At 47.7% G+C, this 22,328-nt stretch overlaps 1 long non-coding RNA gene and 1 pseudogene across 1 annotated transcript in view; one reads left to right on the top strand and one right to left on the bottom strand.

The window, feature by feature from the left end:
- Positions 1 to 12,421, top strand: part of LOC134931876 (uncharacterized) — an 83,011-nt gene extending 70,590 nt beyond the window's left edge. Inside the window, exons 3-4 of the long non-coding RNA XR_010179189.1 lie at positions 11,339 to 11,365; positions 11,840 to 12,421. This is a non-coding gene — a long non-coding RNA (uncharacterized LOC134931876). The remainder of the gene's footprint in view (positions 1 to 11,338; positions 11,366 to 11,839) is intronic.
- A 9,446-nt stretch (positions 12,422 to 21,867) lies between these two features.
- LOC134937373 (5S ribosomal RNA) lies at positions 21,868 to 21,984 on the bottom strand (annotated as a pseudogene).
- Between the last annotated feature and the right edge of the window lie 344 nt (positions 21,985 to 22,328).

A 22,328-nucleotide genomic window follows, 5' to 3' on the forward strand; every position in this document is an offset into this window, starting at 1 on the left:
GCATTTTTGCAGATATCTGGTGCATTTGGTGTGCCAGGGTTGAGGTGTTAATTTGCGAGGGTGAATAGTGGTTGGTGGAGCAACAGAGTCAAGAGCAGAAGTAAGGGATGCATTGTATATGGAAGTGGATTGTTCAGGGCATGAGAGAGAGAGAATAGGAGAGAGAAGTGAGTCAAACAGGGAGGAAAGGAATGTGGTGTCAATAGCTTCAATGTTACGCTTAGTGATGGTAGCCTTAGGAGGTAGAGATGGGGAAGTCAAGAGAGATAGGTTAAAGGAGAGCAGGTGGTGGTCAGAGAGGGGAAATGGGGAGTTGGAAAAATCAGAAATATCACAGCGGTGAGTGAAGACCAGATCCAGTGAGCTCCCATTCACATGGGAGGGTGAGGAGGTCCACTGGGAGAGACCAAGTGAAGAGGTGAGGTTAAGGAGTTTAGAGGCAGGGGATTGTGTGGGGATGTTGAAATCGCCTAGGATAATGGAGGGAATGTCAGAAGAGAGGAAGTGAGGAAGCCAGGAAGCAAAGTTGTCGATGAATTTGGAAGCAGTGCCAGGGGGGCGGTAAATGACAGCTACTCTAAGATGGACTGGTTGTAAGAGGCGTATGGCATGGACCTCAAATGTAGAGAATGTAAGGGATGGTTCTGGTGGTATGAGTTGGTAGGAGTAACTAGAAGGTAAAAGGACCCCAACACCACCCCCATGGCGACCCCCAGGTCAGGGTGTGTGTGTGAATGTGAGGCCCCCAGCAGAGAGAGCAGCAGGAGAAGTAGTGTCAGAGGGCGTAATCCAAGTTTCAGTAATGGCTAGTAGGTGTAGGGAGTTGGAAATGAAAAGGTCATGAGTGGGGACCAGTTTGTTACAAACAGATCTGGCATTCCAGAGGGCACAGGATAGGGGGTATGAGTTTGTGGGAGACATGTGAATGAGATTATCAGGGTTGCTGTAGCGATGAGGTGAGATTAACTTTGAGGGCAGGGATGATGAGAGAGTAGTGATGGTGCGGGTGCCTGAGCTGGGAGGGGAAACTGCAGGAGGTGGGCAGGGAGGGAGGTCAGTGTGATGTGGATGGGGGTATGGGGAGGTGACCGGGAATGGAGAAAGGGAGCAGGGCTGAGTTGTTGGGTAGCAGGACCATGGGGCAGAGGTAAATGAAAGTGGGGTAACAGGAAAGGAGGGGGAAGGAAACAGAGGGATGGAGGGGAGACAGAGGAGGAGGTGTAGGAGACTAGGGTGGAAGGATAAAGATACATTATTAGGTAGACACTGAGTGATGTGGGGAGTATAAGAAAGCCTTGACATAGTGTTAAGTAGGTAAATAGGTTGAGGGAAAGTGGAAGTAGGAGAGGAGACTGTAAGGGAATCAGAGCAGAAGAATTGCAGAAATGCAGGTGAGAAAAGCAGTGTAGGCTCAATGGGTGTAGATTTAGTATGAAATGAGTCAAAAGCGTAGATAAAGTGGGTGCAGAAATGTATTTGGGCTGTAAGAAATGAAAGGATTGTGAGAGGGTTAAGAAGCAATGGTAATTCTGTTAGATACTGTAAGTGTTTGTAGATGAGAAGATGAACTCACAATTGTCCCAAAGAAGATCTTTGTGATCCTGATTATGGATGGAAACCAGATCTTACATATGTTCTTTTCTGCAAATGGTTTGCATAGTGTTCACAGAGTGAAAGTTGGAGGGTGATAAATTTGCATATGCAGTTGATATTGGCCCTCATTCCGAGTTGTTCGCTCTGTAATTTTCTTCGCATCGCAGCGATTTTCCGCTAATTGCGCATGCGCAATGTTCGCACTGCGACTGCGCCAAGTAAATTTGCTAAGAAGTTTGGTATTTTACTCACGGCATTACGAGGTTTTTTCTTCGTTCTGGTGATCGTAATGTGATTGACAGGAAGTGGGTGTTTCTGGGCGGAAACTGGCCGTTTTATGGGAGCGTGTGAAAAAACGCTGCCGTTTCTGGGAAAAACGCGGGAGTGGCTGGAGTGGCTGGAGTGTCTGAGCGAACGCTGGGTGTGTTTGTGACGTCAAACCAGGAACGAAACTGACTGAACTGATCGCAGTGGCAGAGTAAGTATCGAGCTACTCAGAAACTGCAAAGAAATTTCTATTCGCAATTCTGAGAATCTTTTGTTCGCAATTTTGCTAAGCTAAGATTCACTCCCAGTAGGCGGCGGCTTAGCGTGTGCAATGCTGCTAAAAGCTCGGAATGAGGGCCATTGATAAGTTGTTAATCGGTTGTTGTTTGATGTTTTCTTTCAGTTTTTCGTCCAGTTTAAGTCCAGGCTAAGTCCAGGCTTTGATATTAAAATTATATATCTGCTCTCTTTGAGCCTCCTCCCTTAGAGTCCTACACCCTGGATCAATCAGCCAGGCTTAATCAGCCAAGTATACTCTAATATGAACTAACATTAACATGTGTAAGGTATATGTTAGACTTTTTATATATTGTTCAGCTGGTAGACAGCCAGTGGGAAGAAGCTTTTAATGGATCTGGTCGACTTCGCGGAATGGACATGTAGCATCTGCTTGATGGAAGCGGTTCAAACAGTTTGTGACCTGGGTGCTGCATATCTGCCACGATTTTCTCCGCTCGCTTCCTGACCCTTGACTGGTATAATTCCTGAACGGGAGGGAGGTGTTATGAGCCACGGCTGTGGCTCATTCCTGTTTTGCAGTTTTGTTCTGTATTTCATGTTATACTTCTGTTTATGTTCCCCGTGGGTGTCATGGGGTGCTCGGAGCTCACCCTTAAGGAGGGGATACTGTTATGAACCACAGGTAGTGGTTCATTCCTATTTTATGTTTATAAAGTTGTCTTGCATGCCAGGATTTCCTGTTGCTCTGTTTTAGAATACTCTTGTCTGCTGCCGCTGGTGAGTCTGTGTAATTGCAGCTTGTTCCCTTGTGTTCAGCCTCACCTGGCTGCTAATTGCATCTGGTCAGTTTGGAATCATGCAACAAGGCAGCTGCATGGGATTATTAATTAGGCCTCTCTGTTATATGCTGGCTGTTTGCAACTCATAGATGCTGGTGATATTCCTTGGTTTGCAGTCTGCTTGAGTTCTGAGCTTGGTTCCTGCTAGTTCCTGAGCTTCCTGTGTCGATTCCTGTGTCAGTCCCTGTGTCGATTCCTATGTCTGATCCCGTGTACTGCCGTGAGGCGTTCCTGTCCTGAGGTCCAGTACCGTTGCCTGTGCAAGTTTCTGGCTTCTTGGTGTCCACCGGTCTGCCGTTTGGGATTCTGCCTGTCCTCCAGTTCTGAGAGTCTGTGTCAGCAGCATTGGGAGTTCCTGTCCGTTTGCCAGTATTTGTACCGGTTCCGTGAGTAGCGGCACTACCGCGTCCGTCGGCCTAGGCTGCTGTATTCCCTTATTATTTCTGTCACTGGTGTTTTGCAGAGGGTTCTGCTTATGCTGTCACCGCCGGTACACAAAAGTATTGTCGGCGTGTGGTCAGCATTTCCTTTGTTGTTCTTTTCCTTTGGCGGCAAGCCGCACATACTTTGGTTTTAGGTTTGTTAGTAGCCCCTGGCCTTGTTGTTTAGTCAGAGGTCCCCTTGTTATCACCCTGTCTCGGTTCACTCTTTGTCTCTCATTAAGACCTGAGGGGGCATCGAAGTTGGGCAGACGTAATCCGCCCTTCAAACGCGGCTGCCATGGGCTCAAGCAACCATAGTCTCGCAAGAGTGTACTGACGGCACGGGTGAGACAACGGAGATAGGGCGCCAGGGGCTATTCCCTTTCCATTCCCCTTTCCCAGCATTACGTCCTGGTGCTCTGGACTCGCTTCATAACATCTCCCTTGTTCTGAGCACCAGGAACCTAACATTATCACCAGCCATACCACAAAAAAGAAATAAAACTTTTTTTTCTTTTTTGGCCCAGTCCAGTGTCTAGTCTAGAATCCAGTCCTTTCTAGAATTCAGTGTTTTAGAATCCAGTCCAGTGTTTTAGAATCCAGTCCAGTGTTTTAGAATCCAGTCCGGTGTTTAGAATCCAGTCCGAATCCAGTCCGGTGTTTAGAATCCAGTCCGGTGTTTAGAATCCAGTCCGGTGTTTAAAAAAAAAAAAAAAGTCTTGTTTTGTTTAGCAAAATTTAGCCTTGCCTTGCCTTGTCTTGCCTTGTCTTGTCTAGTTTTAAATCCTCCTATGTCTACTATGCAAGCCCTGCAGGCATCTCTCACAGCCCTGAACTCTGTATTCAGTGCTTTGAGACCAGAGCGACTAGAAGTTTTGCAGCAATCCCTAAAGCAACTGCAAAACCTTCTGACTAAAATCTTGCTCATTTTGCCAGAAGTCGTTGAGAGTACATCTATCTCTAAAGAGACTCTTGTTCACAGTATGGTGACAAGAGAATCCTCTGGTTTAATTGAAGAGAAAAGGTTTAAAAGTTTTCTGCGGCCCAGGCTCTCAGAAGAGGAGCGTCTGCGTCGCAGAAACTTAAACTTATGCCTATATTGTGGGGGTTTAGGCCATTATCTGCAGACCTGTGAGTTGCGCAAGCCAAAGTGTGGTGACGAGTCTTGCCCTCTGGCCAAGTTGAGTCATGATACAAGATCTACTCCTGTCTCTACTGTGGCAGAGGTACTTGTCACACAACCCACACAAAAAAGCTCTCTGTCCTATAATTGGGGTCCTTGGGCAAGGGAGCCCCATTATAGATTCAGGAATCAAAAGAGAATGTTTCTCTCCTCTCTAGGGGTTCCTGTGGAAGCGGAGTTGCAAGTCCCTGGAGTGGTGCCTGATGCCCAGGTTCCTGGAGTGGTGCCTGATGCCCAGGTTCCTGGAGTGGTGCCTGATGCCCAGGTTCCTGGAGTGGTGCCTGATGCCCAGGTTCCTGGAGTGGTGCCTGATGCCCAGGTTCCTGGAGTGGTGCTTGATGCCCAGGTTCCTGGAGTGGTGCCTGATGCCCAGGTTCCTGGAGCGGTGCCCGATGCCCAGAGTGCTGGAGCGGTGCCCGATGCCCAGAGTGCTGGAGCGGTGCCCGATGCCCAGAGTGCTGGAGCGGTGCCCGATGCCCAGAGTGCTGGAGCGGTGCCCGATGCCCAGAGTGCTGGAGCGGTACCCGATGCCCAGAGTGCTGGAGCGGTACCCGATGCCCTAGCTGATAGAGGGACATCAAATATTATTGTTCAGGTGTCCATACCGGAAGGGGTCTCAGAAGCTGTTACCCCAGGTAGGGACTTGAAAAGCGCAACCCTAGAAAGGGTCTCTAAAACCATAGTTCTTGAGGGGAACTCGAGAAGCAAAACTCCAGAAGGGATCTTTGAAGTAATATCCCCAAGTGGGGTCTCGAGAGACGCAGCCCCAAAGAAGGGTCTAGAAGTCGCTTCCCCAGGAAAGAACTTAAGAAGCATAGCATTAGTGGAGGATCTGAACGTTATTGCTTCAGCAAAAGTCCCGGAAGTCATAGTCCCGGGAGAACTTTCGATAATTATTGACTCAGAGAGGGAGGCCGATGGCCCGATCCCAGTCAGGGAGGCCAACGGTCCGGTCCCAGTAAAAGAATCCGAGGTGCTGGCCCCAGCGGGGTTCTCGGAGGCCACTGCCCCAGCGGGGTTCTCGGAGGCCACTGCCCCAGCGGGGTTCTCGGAGGCCACTGCCCCAGCGGGGTTCTCGGAGGCCACTGCCCCAGCGGGGTTCCCGGAGGCCACTGCCCCGGGTGGGGTTCAGAAAGTCACTGCCCCGGGTGGGGTTCAGAAAGTCACTGCCCCGGGTGGGGTTCAGAAAGTCACTGCCCCGGGTGGGGTTCAGAAAGTCTCAGCCCCGGGTGGGGTTCAGAGAGTCTCAGCCTCGAGTAAGGTCAATAGTGACCAGGTCCTAGCAAAGCACTCCAGTCAGTCAGATGAGAAGGAAACAGATCCTGACTCTGATATCTCAACATCCATAATCTTTGATGGGGACTTAGCCCAATTTTTGGCACTTTACAAACACTAGTACATTATTATGTTGTCTAGACCATTTCTGGGCATCACTTCAGAGAACATTGTGCTTTATCTGATTTATTCTTTTAGAGGAGAGCCTTTTGAGTGGGCGACCAGCCTAATGAAAGCTGAAGATCCCATTCTTCAGGATCCCCCAGCATTCAGTGATGCAATTATTAAAAGATATGGTTCCAAAGAAATTGGTTCAGGTTCCTCTAAGTCACCCGTCTTGTCTGCTGAGAGTCCACCAAATACTGTAAACTCGGCACAAGAGTCCCAGCCCGTTGTTTTGACTGCAGGATGTGCTTTTTTGACTTCTTCTTCTAATAATAGTACTTTACCAGAAAGTTCAGCTCCCAAGGGTAAGAGACCTGTCTCTGATTTGAACGCAGCCTTGCTGGGTGGTACCATCAGTTCAGACAATGTTTGGGGAATTACCTTGGTCAGACCTAAAGAGCTTTGTAAAAAGAAGAAGAAGAAAAAGAAATAATTTTTGACTCTTGCCTTGATAAAAAAAAAAAGGATTTTTTTTCCCCTTGTCTTGTGTCCAGTGGCCACCATCAAGGGGAGGGCACTGTTACAAGTTGTTGCTACAGCTTGTTTTTTGTTTTCTTGTCTGTTAGACCAGTGTGTCAGGTTTTTTTTTTTGTATCCCTTGTTCTGGATAGTCTGAATTTTGGGGTCTTTTGACCCCTCCTCAAGGGGGGGTAATGTTATGAGCCACGGCTGTGGCTCATTCCTGTTTTGCAGTTTTGTTCTGTATTTCATGTTATACTTCTGTTTATGTTCCCCGTGGGTGTCATGGGGTGCTCGGAGCTCACCCTTAAGGAGGGGATACTGTTATGAACCAAGTGGTTCATTCCTATTTTATGTTTATAAAGTTGTCTTGCATGCCAGGATTTCCTGTTGCTCTGTTTTAGAATACTCTTGTCTGCTGCCGCTGGTGAGTCTGTGTAATTGCAGCTTGTTCCCTTGTGTTCAGCCTCACCTGGCTGCTAATTGCATCTGGTCAGTTTGGAATCATGCAACAAGGCAGCTGCATGGGATTATTAATTAGGCCTCTGGCTGTTTGCAACTCATAGATGCTGGTGATATTCCTTGGTTTGCAGTCTGCTTGAGTTCTGAGCTTGGTTCCTGCTAGTTCCTGAGCTTCCTGTGTCGATTCCTGTGTCAGTCCCTGTGTCGATTCCTATGTCTGATCCCGTGTACTGCCGTGAGGCGTTCCTGTCCTGAGGTCCAGTACCGTTGCCTGTGCAAGTTTCTGGCTTCTTGGTGTCCACCGGTCTGCCGTTTGGGATTCTGCCTGTCCTCCAGTTCTGAGAGTCTGTGTCAGCAGCATTGGGAGTTCCTGTCCGTTTGCCAGTATTCGTACCGGTTCCGTGAGTAGCGGCACTACCGCGTCCGTCGGCCTAGGCTGCTGTATTCCCTTATTATTTCTGTCACTGGTGTTTTGCAGAGGGTTCTGCTTATGCTGTCACCGCCGGTACACAAAAGTATTGTCGGCGTGTGGTCAGCATTTCCTTTGTTGTTCTTTTCCTTTGGCGGCAAGCCGCACATACTTTGGTTTTAGGTTTGTTAGTAGCCCCTGGCCTTGTTGTTTAGTCAGAGGGCCCCTTGTTATCACCCTGTCTCGGTTCACTCTTTGTCTCTCATTAAGACCTGAGGGGGCATCGAAGTTGGGCAGACGTAATCCGCCCTTCAAACGCGGCTGCCATGGGCTCAAGCAACCATAGTCTCGCAAGAGTGTACTGACAGCACGGGTGAGACAACGGAGATAGGGCGCCAGGGGCTATTCCCTTTCCATTCCCCTTTCCCAGCATTACGTCCTGGTGCTCTGGACTCGCTTCATAACATCTCCCTTGTTCTGAGCACCAGGAACCTAACAGGAGGTCAGCCCCAACGATCTTTTCAGCTGTCCACACCACCCTTTGCAGCCTCCGTCTGTCACTCACATTGGCAGCTCCATACCAGACTGTTATCGATGAACATAGGACTGATTCAACGGTCGCTTTGTAGAAGATGAGCAGCAGCTTCTGCGGGATGTTGAATTTCCTGTGTTGCCTCAGAAAGAACATCCGCTGCTGGGATTTCTTTACGACAGTGCTTATGTTGGGTCCCCATTTGAGGTCTCAGGAAATTTTTGACCCTAGGAATTTGAAGGAGTCGAACCACGAAACCACTCTGTCGGCTATTAAGAGTGGTTGCATGGCACATGCCCCCATACTGCCAGATATGCACACTGTACCAGATACACATATGCCTCCACAGTGGCAGATACACATATGCCCACAGTAGTGTAGTGCCAGATACACATATGCCCCCACAGTGCCATATACACATATGCCCCCACAGTGCCAGATATGCCCCCACTGTGTCAGATACACATATGCCCCCAATAGTCCCAGATACACATATTCTCCCAGCAGTGCAACTCACCGTTGCTGCTGCTGCATGGGGCCGGCTCTGCAGTGTCACTGTCGGGGAGAGGAGAGCGCAGCATGCCTGCCCCTCTCCTGCCCTCAGTCCTATCTCCTGCGGCGGCGTGTATTTGAAATCAGGCGCTGGTCCGGTGTATCTCAGATCAGTCGCCGGTCCGTGAGCCAATCAGAGCTCACAGTCTGTCAGTGGCGGCTCCTGATTGGCTGCCGGTCCGCAAGATCTGATTGGCTTATGAACCGTTGTTTGATTGTGATACACGCCGCCGCAACTCCCGCTGAAGGGAGAGAGACCGGACTGACTGGGCAGGAGAGAGGCAGAAGAGGAGAGGCGCATGCTGCGCTCTCCTCTCCCCGACACAGTGGCTGCAAGGTGGCGGCCCGGTTGTACTGCGTACCGGCTTCCAATTTCTTACCGGTACGCAGTACCGCTCCGTACCACCATACTTGCAAAACTGGTTTTAAGCACAACAAGTGGTGGTGTAGGCAGAAGGGATTACAGGCCTGATTCAGAATTTTACGCATAGATATGCACTTTGCTCCCAAGTATGTCAGCACGCCGAGGCTAGCGCAGAAGAGTTCCAGCGGCCAATCTGAGTAAGCTTAGGCTTACTCAGATGACCGATGGGAGTGACCATCGTTACCAGTGTCATGATGGTGATCCGATACTGCATCTTTGAACGCAGCACTTGGATCTGCGATGTGCTGTCTTTTATCTTCAGATGCCTCCTGTGTCATTAGCATATTAGATGTACGGTATTGCAGAGCCTCTGTGCACAAAGACACATTTTATTTACTTGTCATATCTCATTACTTGTAACAGGGTCGAGTAAACAAATCCGTGCCTTAGTCACCATTTAAGCCGTTTACCTCAGGAATCAATTTTTTTTTTAAATTCAAGTAAAATAAACAAAAATAATGACACTATGGAGACATAACACAATAGAAATAAATCCAGTGTTTATCCTTATTTAACATATATTTAACACACTTTTACTGCTCCCCGTTGTCATATTTGCCTTTCTTTTATGGGCAGACGCCTGTCACCCAGAGGACAGTATATTACAGTTATATTCTGTAGACAAGAAGTCAGAGATGCCATCAGTGTTTACATTATCCATCCATGGAATGCAATTTATTTCACCGTTTCATGAGGGCACTTCATTCAGATCCTGTATCCATTCATTACATCCCAGCTGGTAATTAAATATTCCCTCACAAAACATACTTCGAATTCTTCTGGTACTAAAAGTTGAAACGTTGCTTTCCGGTATTTCCTGTAGATTGGAGAACAGTTACCCTTTTTAATTCATGTTTTTAATGGAGAAAAAAAAAGAAGATAATATTTTGGCAACATTTCTGGCACGTCTGCAGTGTCTGTGTTTTTATGCAGGTTGTATGTTATTTGCTTACATAGCTGTGTAGTTCAGTAAAGCAATATAATCTTGGTTTATGTACACCTTGCACAATTTTGTTGTCAGAGTAATTGTAAAAAAAAAAAGGATGTCTGAGTTATATAGGGGTAAACACCGGCTCCACTCTATAAATCTGTTTTATAACCACAGCTACACTTTGACGAACAGCTATTGAAAGTGCAATGTTTCCAAAATGTAATCTTGAACAAATCACTTTTAGGCACCAGCATTCTGATGGGACACTGGTAAGGTGGGCAGAATAACTGTCCATTGCTTACATAAATGCATGCAATTACTGACGGAGCAAAGATCACCTATTGTTTCTTTTTTTTACCGAGTAGTATCACGGCTCCCTCTTGCCCTTGTACAATGTAAAAGTTTCTGATACTGTCTAGGAATACTGATTCATTCCACTGATTGTCGCCTCATGGCCAATAAATGTGGGTCATGTCAACTATAATACAAAGGCAAGCAGTTTAACTAGACAGTGGATTGGTTAAAATCACCCAGGGTGTAGTCTGCTTGTAATTTAGTACTTAATATGTAGGAGGACAACCGACCCTGGGGCGCTGTTGGTTTTAGAAATAAAGATAACTCACTATGAGATTGATGGCGCCTCCACACAAGGTCTATATTTATAGCGCTTATGTGTTGCCTTATTGCACGTCAGCAATGAACTGTTACATAGCAGATTTTATGGCATAGCATCAAGTGGGAAAGAGACCTAATATGGCTATACTGCAGGAGGGCACAACTGTTGAGCTTGATCCCTGCACTCATTCCCATAAAGCAGTGGTGGGCAGTGTTGGACTGGGACACGAAGGGTCCACCGGGGGATTGCAGTGGTAGGGGCCTGTGTTTAGCAGTATGGCCAGTCTCCAGAAGGGGTGTGGCCAGCCACATTGGTTTGCCTAACCACCACATTGGTTTCCCTAACCCGGGCCCCTTTTTAAATATGTATAATAAATACTGCTAGTGCATGCATGATAATGTACCAGATTAATAACAGCAATGCACTGTATAAAATACACCATAGTTCTGTGCAGTATACAGTCCAACCCTGGTGAGGGGCAACATGCGGTCCTCCAAACCTTCACTTGCAGCCCCCAGCTCTTTCCTTTTATGTTGTCATGTTCGTTTTTTATAGCTTGTATTGCTTGTTTAAAAGGCCTGCTTTTATGTTATTATAGTCGCCAATAGTGACCAATCAGCATCTAGCTAGCATTCATCAAGTGCATTCTATAAAATGATAGGTAGCAGCTTATTGGATGATATGGGCAACTGTAATAACATCCACTTATACACTTCTTGATACATCTCCCAGAGGGAGATTCCTACTGTGAATTTTAACTAGTAACTTCTTAGGCTATTGATAGGTAACGTGTGTATAGAGCATCTTGTGTTACTGACTCACTGCCAGGAGGAACAATTTAGAGATGGTAATCTAATGATGAAATACTGGCACAATCTATGTTTTGCTTACAATACCTTTTTTACTGATCGATTTTTTTAGCTGCAATGTCAATTCACAAGCAGTGATTCCTTCTGATATCTATTCTAGGTTCAGTCTGTGGCTGCTCCAGTACAGGTATGTAATGCCAAACCAATGTTCTTGTTCAGTCTTTTAGCTGCTTTTGGTATCCAATGGCGGGAAAAATAAGAGTTATGGTAAAACTTACCTTGTTAACTCTTTTTCTTCGAGGTCCATAGTATCCACAGGGATAACCTTGGGGGTATGATGGTGGAGACCAAGATCAGGCTCCGAATAGTTAAGCTTTTCAAGCTCCAAAGATGAACTGGTCCTTCTGCCTCATATCCCACCCACAGCTCAGGCTCTAAAGTTTTAGTTAACAAGCCCAAAGCAGGAGCTGGAGAGGAGGGAAGAAGGATGGTACACACAGGAAACACACTCTCACAATCAGGAGAAGGGAACTGGTGACCCAGAAAAGTAACCCATTGAAGCCAGGTGCATCAGGGTGGGTGCCCTGTGGATCCTATAGACCTCAAAGAAAAAAGAGGTAACGAAGGTAAGTTTTACTATAACTCTTATTTTCTTCCTCAGGGTTCATAGGTATCCACAGGAATAACCTTGGGGATCTCCCAAAGGAGTGGAAGTAGGGAGGGGACACTCCTAAACTGAAAGGAGAACGTTGCTTCCTAAGTCGAGAGGATAACATTGCGTCCAAATGAGGCATCTTGAGAGGCAAATGTATCAAAGGCGAAGAACCTGAGAAACGTTTGGACAGAGAACCACGTGGCTGCCTTGCACATTTTCAACAAAGGTCCCAAAGATCGAAAAGAGTGAGCAGCGATTGTATCCGGGACAGGTAGACCAGCTTGTGTATAAGCCTGTGAGATAATCATGTGTAGTTATCTAGCCACAATCTGCTTGTTAGCTGACCAGCCTCGCTTGCGAATCCATAGAGGACAAGTAATGAATCCTTTTTGCGGAAAGAACTAGATCAGTCCCTGTAGATACGAAGAGCATGGACCACATCCAAGGAAGACTCTCCTACAGAGCGCTGATTCATCTGTTGCTATGTGAGTGGGACAATAAAACATCTTGTCCTCATTGTTGCCATCATTTATTTGCACTATTGTGTTGTTCTTTTTGAGTTTCAGAATAAGACCTCCTATGTGAAAAGTGGATTGTGTATGTGAGATATAAGGGTTAAAATTCCCTGATTTTTCCTTGTCTAAACTTTCCTTTAAGAGTATTATCAGTAGCAGGGCCGTAACTAGGTGTGTGCAAAGGGGGCACCGCACATAGCGCTGCATGGTAGGGGGCGCTGTTGACGGCACTTGTAAATTATCTGTTTTAATTCTTTTCACTTGCAGTTTCCCCTCTTTTTGAAGCCCAGCATCTCCTGACCGCCGCTGTCTCCTACCCCCACCCCTTCTGCTGCTCATACCTATACAACATTTATGAACTCAACTTGAGATTTCTTTGTTATTCAGTCACACTGTCCATTATTACTTTTCAAGATGCTGACATACTCAGGATTCGAACCCATTGCCTGTGGCATTGCAGTCAGACACTCTATTCATTGAGCTATGCAGTGGCGGAACTAGCGAGCGGTGGGCCCATGTGCAACAAAATGCTTTGGGCAGTGCCAGATTAAGGTCCACATGGGCCTGGAGCTGAAAATCAGTAAAGGCCTAGTGTGTGCCGCTGCAGGTATGATAAGCGCTGTGGTGGTATGACTAGTGATGTGTGGGGGCGTGGTCTATACAGAGGGGTATGGCCTGTGTCACTGTTTCTCCATATTTCTATTAGTGTTCATCCTGCATACCTAGCCATTGCAGTAAATTAAATTAATAATGCAGAGATCATTACAGTGACCACCATATAATACAGATAGCATTGCACTGGCAGCCATATAATACAGAGAGCACTGAAGTGAATGCCATATAATACAGAGTGCTTTACAGTGACTGCTAGATAATACAGAGAGCACTACAGTGACATTCATATTATACAGAGAGCATTAGTGGCCGTTGATAAAACAGAGAACACCGTAGTGCCTGTCATGTTATATACCAAGCATCCAATTGACCACCACACAATACAAAGAACATTGTAAACCAATATAAAATAGACAATTCCAACTACCACCATAAAATACAGAATACATCACAGTCCCACACCATGGCTTCTGGAATTAAAAAAAAAATCATACAGCAAGTAAGTATTTCTATGGTATCTATCTATAATCAGTAGTTATTGGAATTTATGGCACCGCTTAAGTGTGATGTATTTGAACAGGGATATCCCACCAAAAATAAAGGGCCGTGACTTTGTGGGGAAGGGCATGGCTACAGAATAGCACTTATTCACATTACACTGCACAATAGTGTCCATTATGTACAGTATATTATTATTATTTTTTAACACATAATACCCCAAGTAGTTCAATATATACACATACTGCCCCCAGTAGTGCCATTTACACAATGCCCCAGCAGTGCCAGTAACATAATGCCCCCAGTAATGCCAGTAACACAGTGCCCCCAGTAGTGCCAGTAACACAGTGCCCCCAGTAGTGCCAGTAACACAGTGCCCCCAGTAGTGCCAGTAACACAGTGCCCCCAGTAGTGCCAGTTACACAGTGCCCCCAGTAGTGCCAGTTACACAGTGCCCCCAGTAGTGCCAGATACACAATGCCCCCAGTACTGCCAGATACACAGCGTCCCCAGTAGTGCCAGTAACACAGTGCCCCAATGCCCCCAGTACTTCCAGATACACAGTGCCCCCAGCAGTGCCAGTTACACAATGTCCCCAGCAGTGCCAGTTACACAATGCCCCTAGTATAGTGCTCACCTCCGCTGCTGCTGCTCCTGCTGCCTATTCCAGTGTCTGAAGGGAAGGGAGGAGACCGCGCACCTGTCCCTCCTGCCTCTCGCTGTGTCAGTCTGTCACGTTTCCGGCAGCCATTTGAAATATGGCGCCGGCTTGTGAGCCAATCAAAGCTTGTGGGGCAGCAGCCAATCATGAGCCACCGCTGCGGTCCACGAGCTCTGATTGGCTGACAGCTGAGCTACATTTTGAATGGCCGAAAAAATGTGAGCTACTGTATGCACACAGGAAAGATGCACGCTGTGCTCTCCTCCCTTCAGACACGGGAAGTGGCGGCAGCAGCAGGGTAGGCCACAGACATCCTGGAACGCCGTTCCTGATGATGTCATTTTAGAAAAGACCTTTAGGAACTGCGTTCTGGGGTTTTCTGGTCCAAAAATAGCCCTAGATAAATACAAAAGAGAGAGAGAGGTAGAGAGAAGGAGAGGAGTGGAGAGGGATAAGGAATAGAGAGAGGGAGAAGGAATAGAGAGAGGGGGGGGAGGGATAGGGAATAGAGAGAGTGAGCGAGAGGAGAGGAGGGATAGAGAATTGAGAGAGGGGGTGGGATAGGGAATAGAGAGAGAAAGCCAGAGGAGGGGGAGGGAAAAGGAATAGCGAGAGAGCGAGAGGAGGGGGAGGGATAGGGAATAGAGAGAGCAAGTGAGAGGAGTGGGGAGGGATAGGGAATAAAGAGAGAGAGCAAGAGGAGGGATAGGGAATAGAGAGTGACAGGAGGGGGGAGGGATAGGGAATAGAGAGCGTGAGTGAGAGGAGTGGGGAGGGATAGGGAATAGAGAGAGAGAGCAAGAAGAAGGATAGGGAATAGAGAGCGGCAGGAGGGAGGAGGGATAGGGAATAGAGAGAGCGAGTGAGGAGTGGGGAGGGATAGGGAATAGAGAGAGACAGCAAGAGGAGGGATAGGGAATAGAGAGAGAGCGACAGGTGGGGGAAGGGATAAGGAATAGAGAGAGCAAGTGAGAGGAGTGGGGAGGGATAGGGAATAGAGTGAGAGCGCAAGAGGAAGGGGAGGGATAGGGAATAGAGAGAGAATGAGGGATAATAGAAAGAGAATGAGAGAAGGGGGAGGGATAGGGAAAAGAGAGAGAACGAGAGGAGGGGGGATAGGCAATAGAGAGCGCAAGAGGAGGAGGAAGGAATAGGGAACAGAGAGAGAGGGGGAGGGATAGGGAATAGAGAGAGGGGGGAGGTATAGGGAATAGAGAGTGAGAGGGGGGAGGGATAGGGAATAGAGAGAGGGGGGAAGTATAGGGAATAGAGAGAGTGAGAGGAGGGGGAGGGATAGGGAAAAGAGAGAGAGAGAGAGAGGAGTGGGGCAATAGAGAGAGGCAGTGCCGTAACTAGATATTTCAGCGCTGTGTGCAAGAAATGGCATCGGCGCCCCTCCCCCCCCTTTATGTAAAATAGGGGCAGTGTGCGCCGCAGGCACACATAAACAATATAGAGGCGTGGCTTCATGGAGAAGGGTTGTGGCCACAAAATAATACCAATTCATATTACGGTACATAGTGGTCTCCATTATTCAAATTACGCTGCACAGTAGCGCCACTACACCAGGTCGAGCCCCTGTTACACATTACTGCAGACAGCGTCCCCCTTTTTACACAGTACGGCAGACAGCGTCCCCTTTTTACACATTACGGCAGACAGCGACCCCTTTTTACATATTACGGCAGCCAGTCCCGCTTTTTACACCTTACGGCAGAAAGTGTCCCCTTTTTACACATTACGGCAGACAGCGCCCCCTTATTACACATTAGGGCAGACAGCCTCCCCCTTTTTACATATTACGGCAGACAGCGTCCCCTTTTTACACATTAGGGCAGACAGCGTCCCCTTATTACACATTACGGCAGACAGCATCCCCTTTTTACACATTACGGCAGACCGCATACCCTTTTTTACGGCTGACAGCTTTTTACACATTATGGCAGACAGCGTCCCTTTATTACACATTACGGCAGACAGCCTCCCCCTTTTTACACATTACGGCAGACAGCGTCCCCTTTTTACACATTGCGGCAGACAGCATACCCTTTTTACACATTACGGCAGACAGCGTCCCCTTTTTACACATTATGGCCGGTGGAGCCCCCTTTTACGCATTACGGCAGGCAGAGCACCTTACAGCCCCCCTACCCTTAGGTTGTAATGTAGTGTACTTTAGTGTAGTGTACTGTAGTGTAGTGTACTTTAGTGTAGTGTAGTGTAGTGTGTGGGCAGCCACTTACGTGATTTCTCCTCCTGTGGCTGTGCTGCTGCTGGCTCCTGACCCACCGCCCCTCTGTACACTGCTCTGCAGGCCAAGAGAGGGGGCGGGCCGCGGGAGCGCTGTACACGGGGGCCGATGGAGGAGGGGCCGTATAAGCACAGTACGCAGGGGCCAAGAGAGGAGGTAGGCCGCGGGAGCGCAGTAGTCGGGGACGGACAGTGGGAGCGCAGGGGGAATATGCGCTCTAACTAGGTGTGCGCTGTGGGCAATGCCCCTTCTGCATACACCTAGTTACGGCGCTGGAAAAAGCAAGAGGAAGGGGGAGGAATAGTGCTTAGAGAGAGAGAGAGCGAGAGGAGGGGGGAGGGATAGGGACAAGAGAGATATGAGGAGGGATATGGACGAGAGAGATAGGAGGAGGGATAGGGAATAGAGAGATAGGGAATAGAGAGATAGGGATGAGAGAGATAGGGGGAGGGATAGGGAATAGAGAGAGGGGGAGGTATAGGGAATAGAGAGGAGGGGGTAAGAGCAGCATTGGATCAAGTAGAACATAGAGGAATGGGCACAAAACACACAAACGAGTGGGGGGGTGTAAGTGGTGGGATAAAAAAAAGTGTAAGCTGCTGTATATGCACACTCACCTAGTCTGAGTGTGATCCGCAGTGCGTGAGGAAGCAGAGTCCCTTTTACAAGGTGGAGCCAGCACAGCAGAGCGAAGGTGTGACTGACTCCAGGGCTGCTGTCTTCTGGCAGACTCATCAAATCACTGCGGTTGTGGGACCACTCAGCCTGCAGATCCTCTCCCCTCTCCCCCCCCCCGCATCTTCTGCGTTCCTAGCTCTGTGCAGAAGGTGGGAGATATAGCCAGAGGAGAGGGGGGTGGTAGAGTGTCCGCAGTCTCCGCAGTTCGTGGCCGTTCGGTGCAGCGAGGGAGGGGGTGGAGCTTCTGATGACTGGGGCGGAGCTCCGGGCAACTGGGGGCGGAGCTTCATGATGTTTGTGGGCGGATGGGCTTACTGTTGCTGATCGCGGGGTGAGGAGGGGAGGTGGGAGCGGAGCGGGAGGTGAGCTGGGCTGTTAGTGGCGAGTCTGTCTTCAGCCTTGTGTGACAGGATTTGTTTTCACCTGTCAACATTGGCTGCACATCACTGCAGGGGAGGCTGTGGGCCTATTTTCATGGGAGGGCCTGGAGCTGCAGCTCCACCCGCCCCATTGTTAATCCGGCCCTGGCTTTGGGCCCCCCCCATCTAAGTCCACCGCCTCACCCCTGGAGAGGATCTGGTGAGGGGGACCTGCTCAGGGCCAGGGAAATGGATGCCTAGCAATAGTGCCGTAACTAAACATTTTAGTGCTGTGTGCAAGAAATGGCATCGGAACCCCGGCCCTCTATGTAAAACAGGGGCAGTGCGCGCCGCAGGCGCGCGCACAAAAATAGGGGCGTGGCTTCGTGGGAAGGGGTGTGGCCACAAAATAATACCAATTCATATAACGGTGCACCGTAGTGTCCATTATTCAAATTACGCCGCACGGTAGTACCACTACACCAGGTAGAGACCCTTTTACACATTATGGCGGACAGATTCCCCTTTTTTACACATTATGGCGGACAGATTCCCCTTTTTTACACATTACGGCAGACAGTGTGCCCTTTTTACACATTACGACAGACAGCGTCCCCTTTTTTACACATTACGGCAGACAGCGTGCCTTTTTTACACATTACAGCAGACAGCGTCCCCTTTTTGCACATTACGGCAGACAGCGTCCCATTTATTACACATTACGGCAGACAGCGTCCCATTTTTTGCACATTACGGCAGACCGCGTCCCATGTTTTGCACATTACGGCAAACAGGATAGATAGATAGAATAGGTATACTTACCGTTTCCGCTGGCTCAGGCTCCTCGTGCAGCTTCTGTTCTGGCAGGGGAGAAGAAGGAGGAGGAGGGGTTGAGGAGGGAGCCGCAGCAGCGCTATGTCATTGGTAGAAGCGCTGCTGCTGCTGGACCTCTCCTTTACCATAGGCTGCCCTCCGCCGCTGTGAATGCTGAGATGCGATGCGCATCCCAGCATTCACAGCGGCGGAGGGCAGCCTATGGTAAAGGAGAGGGCCAGCAGCAGCAGCGCTTCTACCAATGACACAGCGCTGCTGCGGCTCCCTCCTCCGTCCCCCCCCACCCGTCCCCCCATAGCCGGTGCGCATCCTCTCCTCGGCGGCGGCGGAAAACAGCGGCAGCCAGGCGGCATGTAATGAGTCAGTTTGACTCATTACATGCCGTTCTGGCTGCGGGCCCCTTGACAGTTGCGGGCCCCAGTGCAAGGCACTGCCTGCACTGGCGCTAGTTCCGCCTCTGGAGCTATGAATTCTAACTATTTGAAGCTTACCTTGTACTTTGTGAAAAAATGATCAACACTGTGGCTGAAGCAGATCTATGTAGTATGTGGCTGCAAGAGATTGTATGTGCGGGTGTACACTACATAGATCTGCTCAATTGCAATGTTGATTATTATTTTACAAAGTACCAGTAGCTTCATATAGTTCTAATAGTTTTTATGCAGGATCCAATAGCTCAATGAGTAGGGTGTTTGATTAGAATTCAACAGGTTTTAGCTTTGAATCCTGGGTATGGTAATATATTAAAATACGTTATTTAATAAAAGGTATTGTAAGTGATTAACAACATGAGGCATGCACCTTATGTCCCTATTGAAAAAAAAGGGGGGCAGGGGACACCAATTCTCTCTCTGGCACAGGGCACCAAAAAGTCTAGTTACGGCTCTGATCAGTAGCGCCACGAGTGGCCACACCTTGGATTTATATTGTCATATTTAGGGGTCTGGTGAAGGCTCTATTCGTGACCACACGGGTTTCCACTGTTTGCAAGCACAGATTGAGAATATCATATTGTACACACCAGTTTCTGGAACCAGACTGACAAGGCCAAGACGTGTTCTTTAAGAAAAGCAAGGTGGAGGCCAAATTCTAATCCCACTTGGAGAAAGGCCAGGATCCTGGATTTTCAGAATACCAGAGGATCATATCATCGCTGAGTATACTACTGGAAGTAGGAATGCCATATGTTGTAATAAATAAGGGCCGAAGATGGTTTACATGATCGGAGCATTGGCTGAATTACAGAACGTGAGAACCCCTTAGACCTTAAAATAGCTGACTCGAGCCACACCGTCAAAGAAAGTTGAGCTAGGTCTGGGTGTAGGCAAGGACCTTGTGACAGGAGGTCTGAATGTAGAGGCAGCTGGAGTGGCACGTCTATGGATAGACTGTGCAGATCTGCAAACCAATGGTGCCTGGGCCAAGCTGAGAATATCCGGATCATGGTGTTGCCTTCCTGCCTGAATTTTCCGAAGCACCCTGGAAAGGAGGGATATCGAGGGGAACATGTATGCTAGACGGAAATGCCATCTGACGTCTAGTATGTCCATGAAGACGGCATCTGGATCCCCTGTCCAGGACCCATATACGGGTACCTTGTAGTTCTGTATGGAGGCCATGAGATACAATTTGTTCACCAGAAGCTGAAACACTTCGGGATGTAGAGACCACTCCTGGTGTGAATGTCATGGCGACTGAGGAGGTCTGCTTCCCAGTTGAGGACTCCCGGGAAGAAAACTGCGGAGATGGATGGACATGGCATTCTGGTCACGAGAAAATCTGTGTCACTTTGGCCATTGCTGAGGGACTGCAAGTGCCTCCCTGGTGATTGAGAGAAGCCACTGACATGGCATTGTCTGACTGGACTTGCATTGGAAGACCATGAAGAACGTCTTGAGCCAGAATGAGAGCCCTGTATACAGCTTAAAGCTCGAGGACATTAATTGGAAGGTACCTATCGGCAGGGGTCCAACGTCCCTGAAAGGTGTGACTTACGGTTACAGCTCCCCATCTGTGGAGACTGGCGTCCGTGGTGAGCAGAACCAAGTCCAGGATCCAGAATAGACAGCCCTTGTTCTAATTGGGGGTTTGTAACCACCACGAGAGGGACTTGCGAACATCCAGTGTGAGAATCATCGTCTGGAATTTTAGCTGACTGGGGTCTCTAGTCCACCTGTGTAGAATCAGGTGTTTTAGAGGCCTGGAGTGGAACTGAGCATATTTCACCATGTCAAAGGTGAATAGCATTGAGTCCAGGACCTGCATTGCAAACTGAATGGACACCCTGCAATTTTGGAGCAACTTGCGTAGTCGCAGGTGCAATTTAGCAATTTTGACCTGCGGAAGGAGGATTCTTTATACTGTACTTGAGAATCCAACAGGGCTCCCAGATGTAGCATCTTCTGAAAGGGGAATAGAGAGTACTTCATCCAGTTGATTAGCCAACCGCAGCTCTGTAGCAAGGCTATGACAATCTGAAGCTGTTGGCTGAGGATTTCTGGAGAGTGAGCTAGAATCAGCAAGTCGTCCAGATAAGGGAGTATACTGACACCCTGATGACGCAGCTGAGCTGCCATGATAGCCATGAGTTTGGTTAATACATGTGGGGCCGAAGACAGACCAAAGGGTAAAGCTTGAAATGTTGCTGCCAGATGTCAAACCGGAGGAACTGCTGATGAGAGGGCACTAAAGGTAGTGGTACATATATAGATGTGTCCTCTTACATATTTTCTCCATTCGCTGCAAGTCACATTATACATAACGCGTGAGTGCCATGTGACTCGCTAGCGCTGAGCATCTTTTTTTGAGTTTTTTTTACATGAAGATGTGTCTTAGACATACAGTAATATAATAGGACACACAAGCAGCTTCTGCTATATTCTGTGTGCGACTGCAACTGTATTTGCAAACAAAATACTATGCTTCAGTGTTTTCATGGAAAAACACTGTAACGTAGCATTTCGGATGCAGATAGGGCCGCAATTACACACAGAATATAGGCATGCAACATATAATTTTAATGAGCAGAAGCTGCTTGTGCATCCTGTTGCATTACTTTGCGTTTAAGATGTATTTTCGTAGAAAATATGCAAAAAAGATGCTCTGTGCTACCGAGTTCCACCACGTCATGGTGCAACTTCAAGGGCTGTTTAGTGTGAGTGCAGCAAGGATGTAAGAGGATACATCTGTAGGTAATCGTCCTGTATATCCAGGGAGACAATATAAAAGAACCAATATACATACTACTGTTGACACAATCTACAACAGTTACTTATTGGTGGTGCTCCCAAATACTTTTTGTAGATCAAGCTACAATATTATAGAGAAAGAAAAAAGACAAAAAAAAAACCTTTTAGGGAGCACTCTTCAAAAATGAATTACAATAAATATGTACTGGTGAAAAGCTTAAACCGTAACATTTATTCTGTTTATATTGTTTAAAATAAAGACTTTAATATCCAAAGTTTTTGTTAAAATCTTGATTCAACTGGTAATTGATAAGGCTTCAAGATAACAGTTGGTGAAAATAAATTAAGTGTCGCTATATCCAAACTGAGCTTTAAAATAATTGTCTGTGATGAAAAATAGATAACAAGTAAAGTATTCATCCAATTATTAATAACTACCCACAGTGCCCAGTGTTCCTGAATGGTCTCTCATCCAAGTACTAACAAGGCCTATCCTGCTTAGCTTCCGAGATTGAACGGGATCGGCGTATTCAGGATAGTATGACCGTGGGTGATTATACCAGGATGATGAAACAAGGAAAAAGAACCCATTTCTGCTGCCTGTACTGGGCCTGGGTCCAAAACTAAAAGTATTGGTCCCAGGACTGTTCCAGATGAGAGAGTGTTGGAAAAGGAGAAAAGGTTTTTAGGCAGATATAATTGAGAAGTGAAAATGAGCGCTCTGGTTATTAATAAAATCCCCAGGCCTTAAGGAAGATAAGACACTTCTGCTGTCTGTTGTGACTGCAAAATGTTCACTGAAGAGAGTAATGCTCAGATCAGTACTGCCGTCAACCAGATGAGAGAGTGATAGAGTACTGTTAGATTTTGCACAGATGGACTGGATTAAACTAATT

Source organism: Pseudophryne corroboree, chromosome 6, assembly GCF_028390025.1.
Source record: "Pseudophryne corroboree isolate aPseCor3 chromosome 6, aPseCor3.hap2, whole genome shotgun sequence".
NCBI lineage: Eukaryota > Metazoa > Chordata > Amphibia > Anura > Myobatrachidae > Pseudophryne > Pseudophryne corroboree.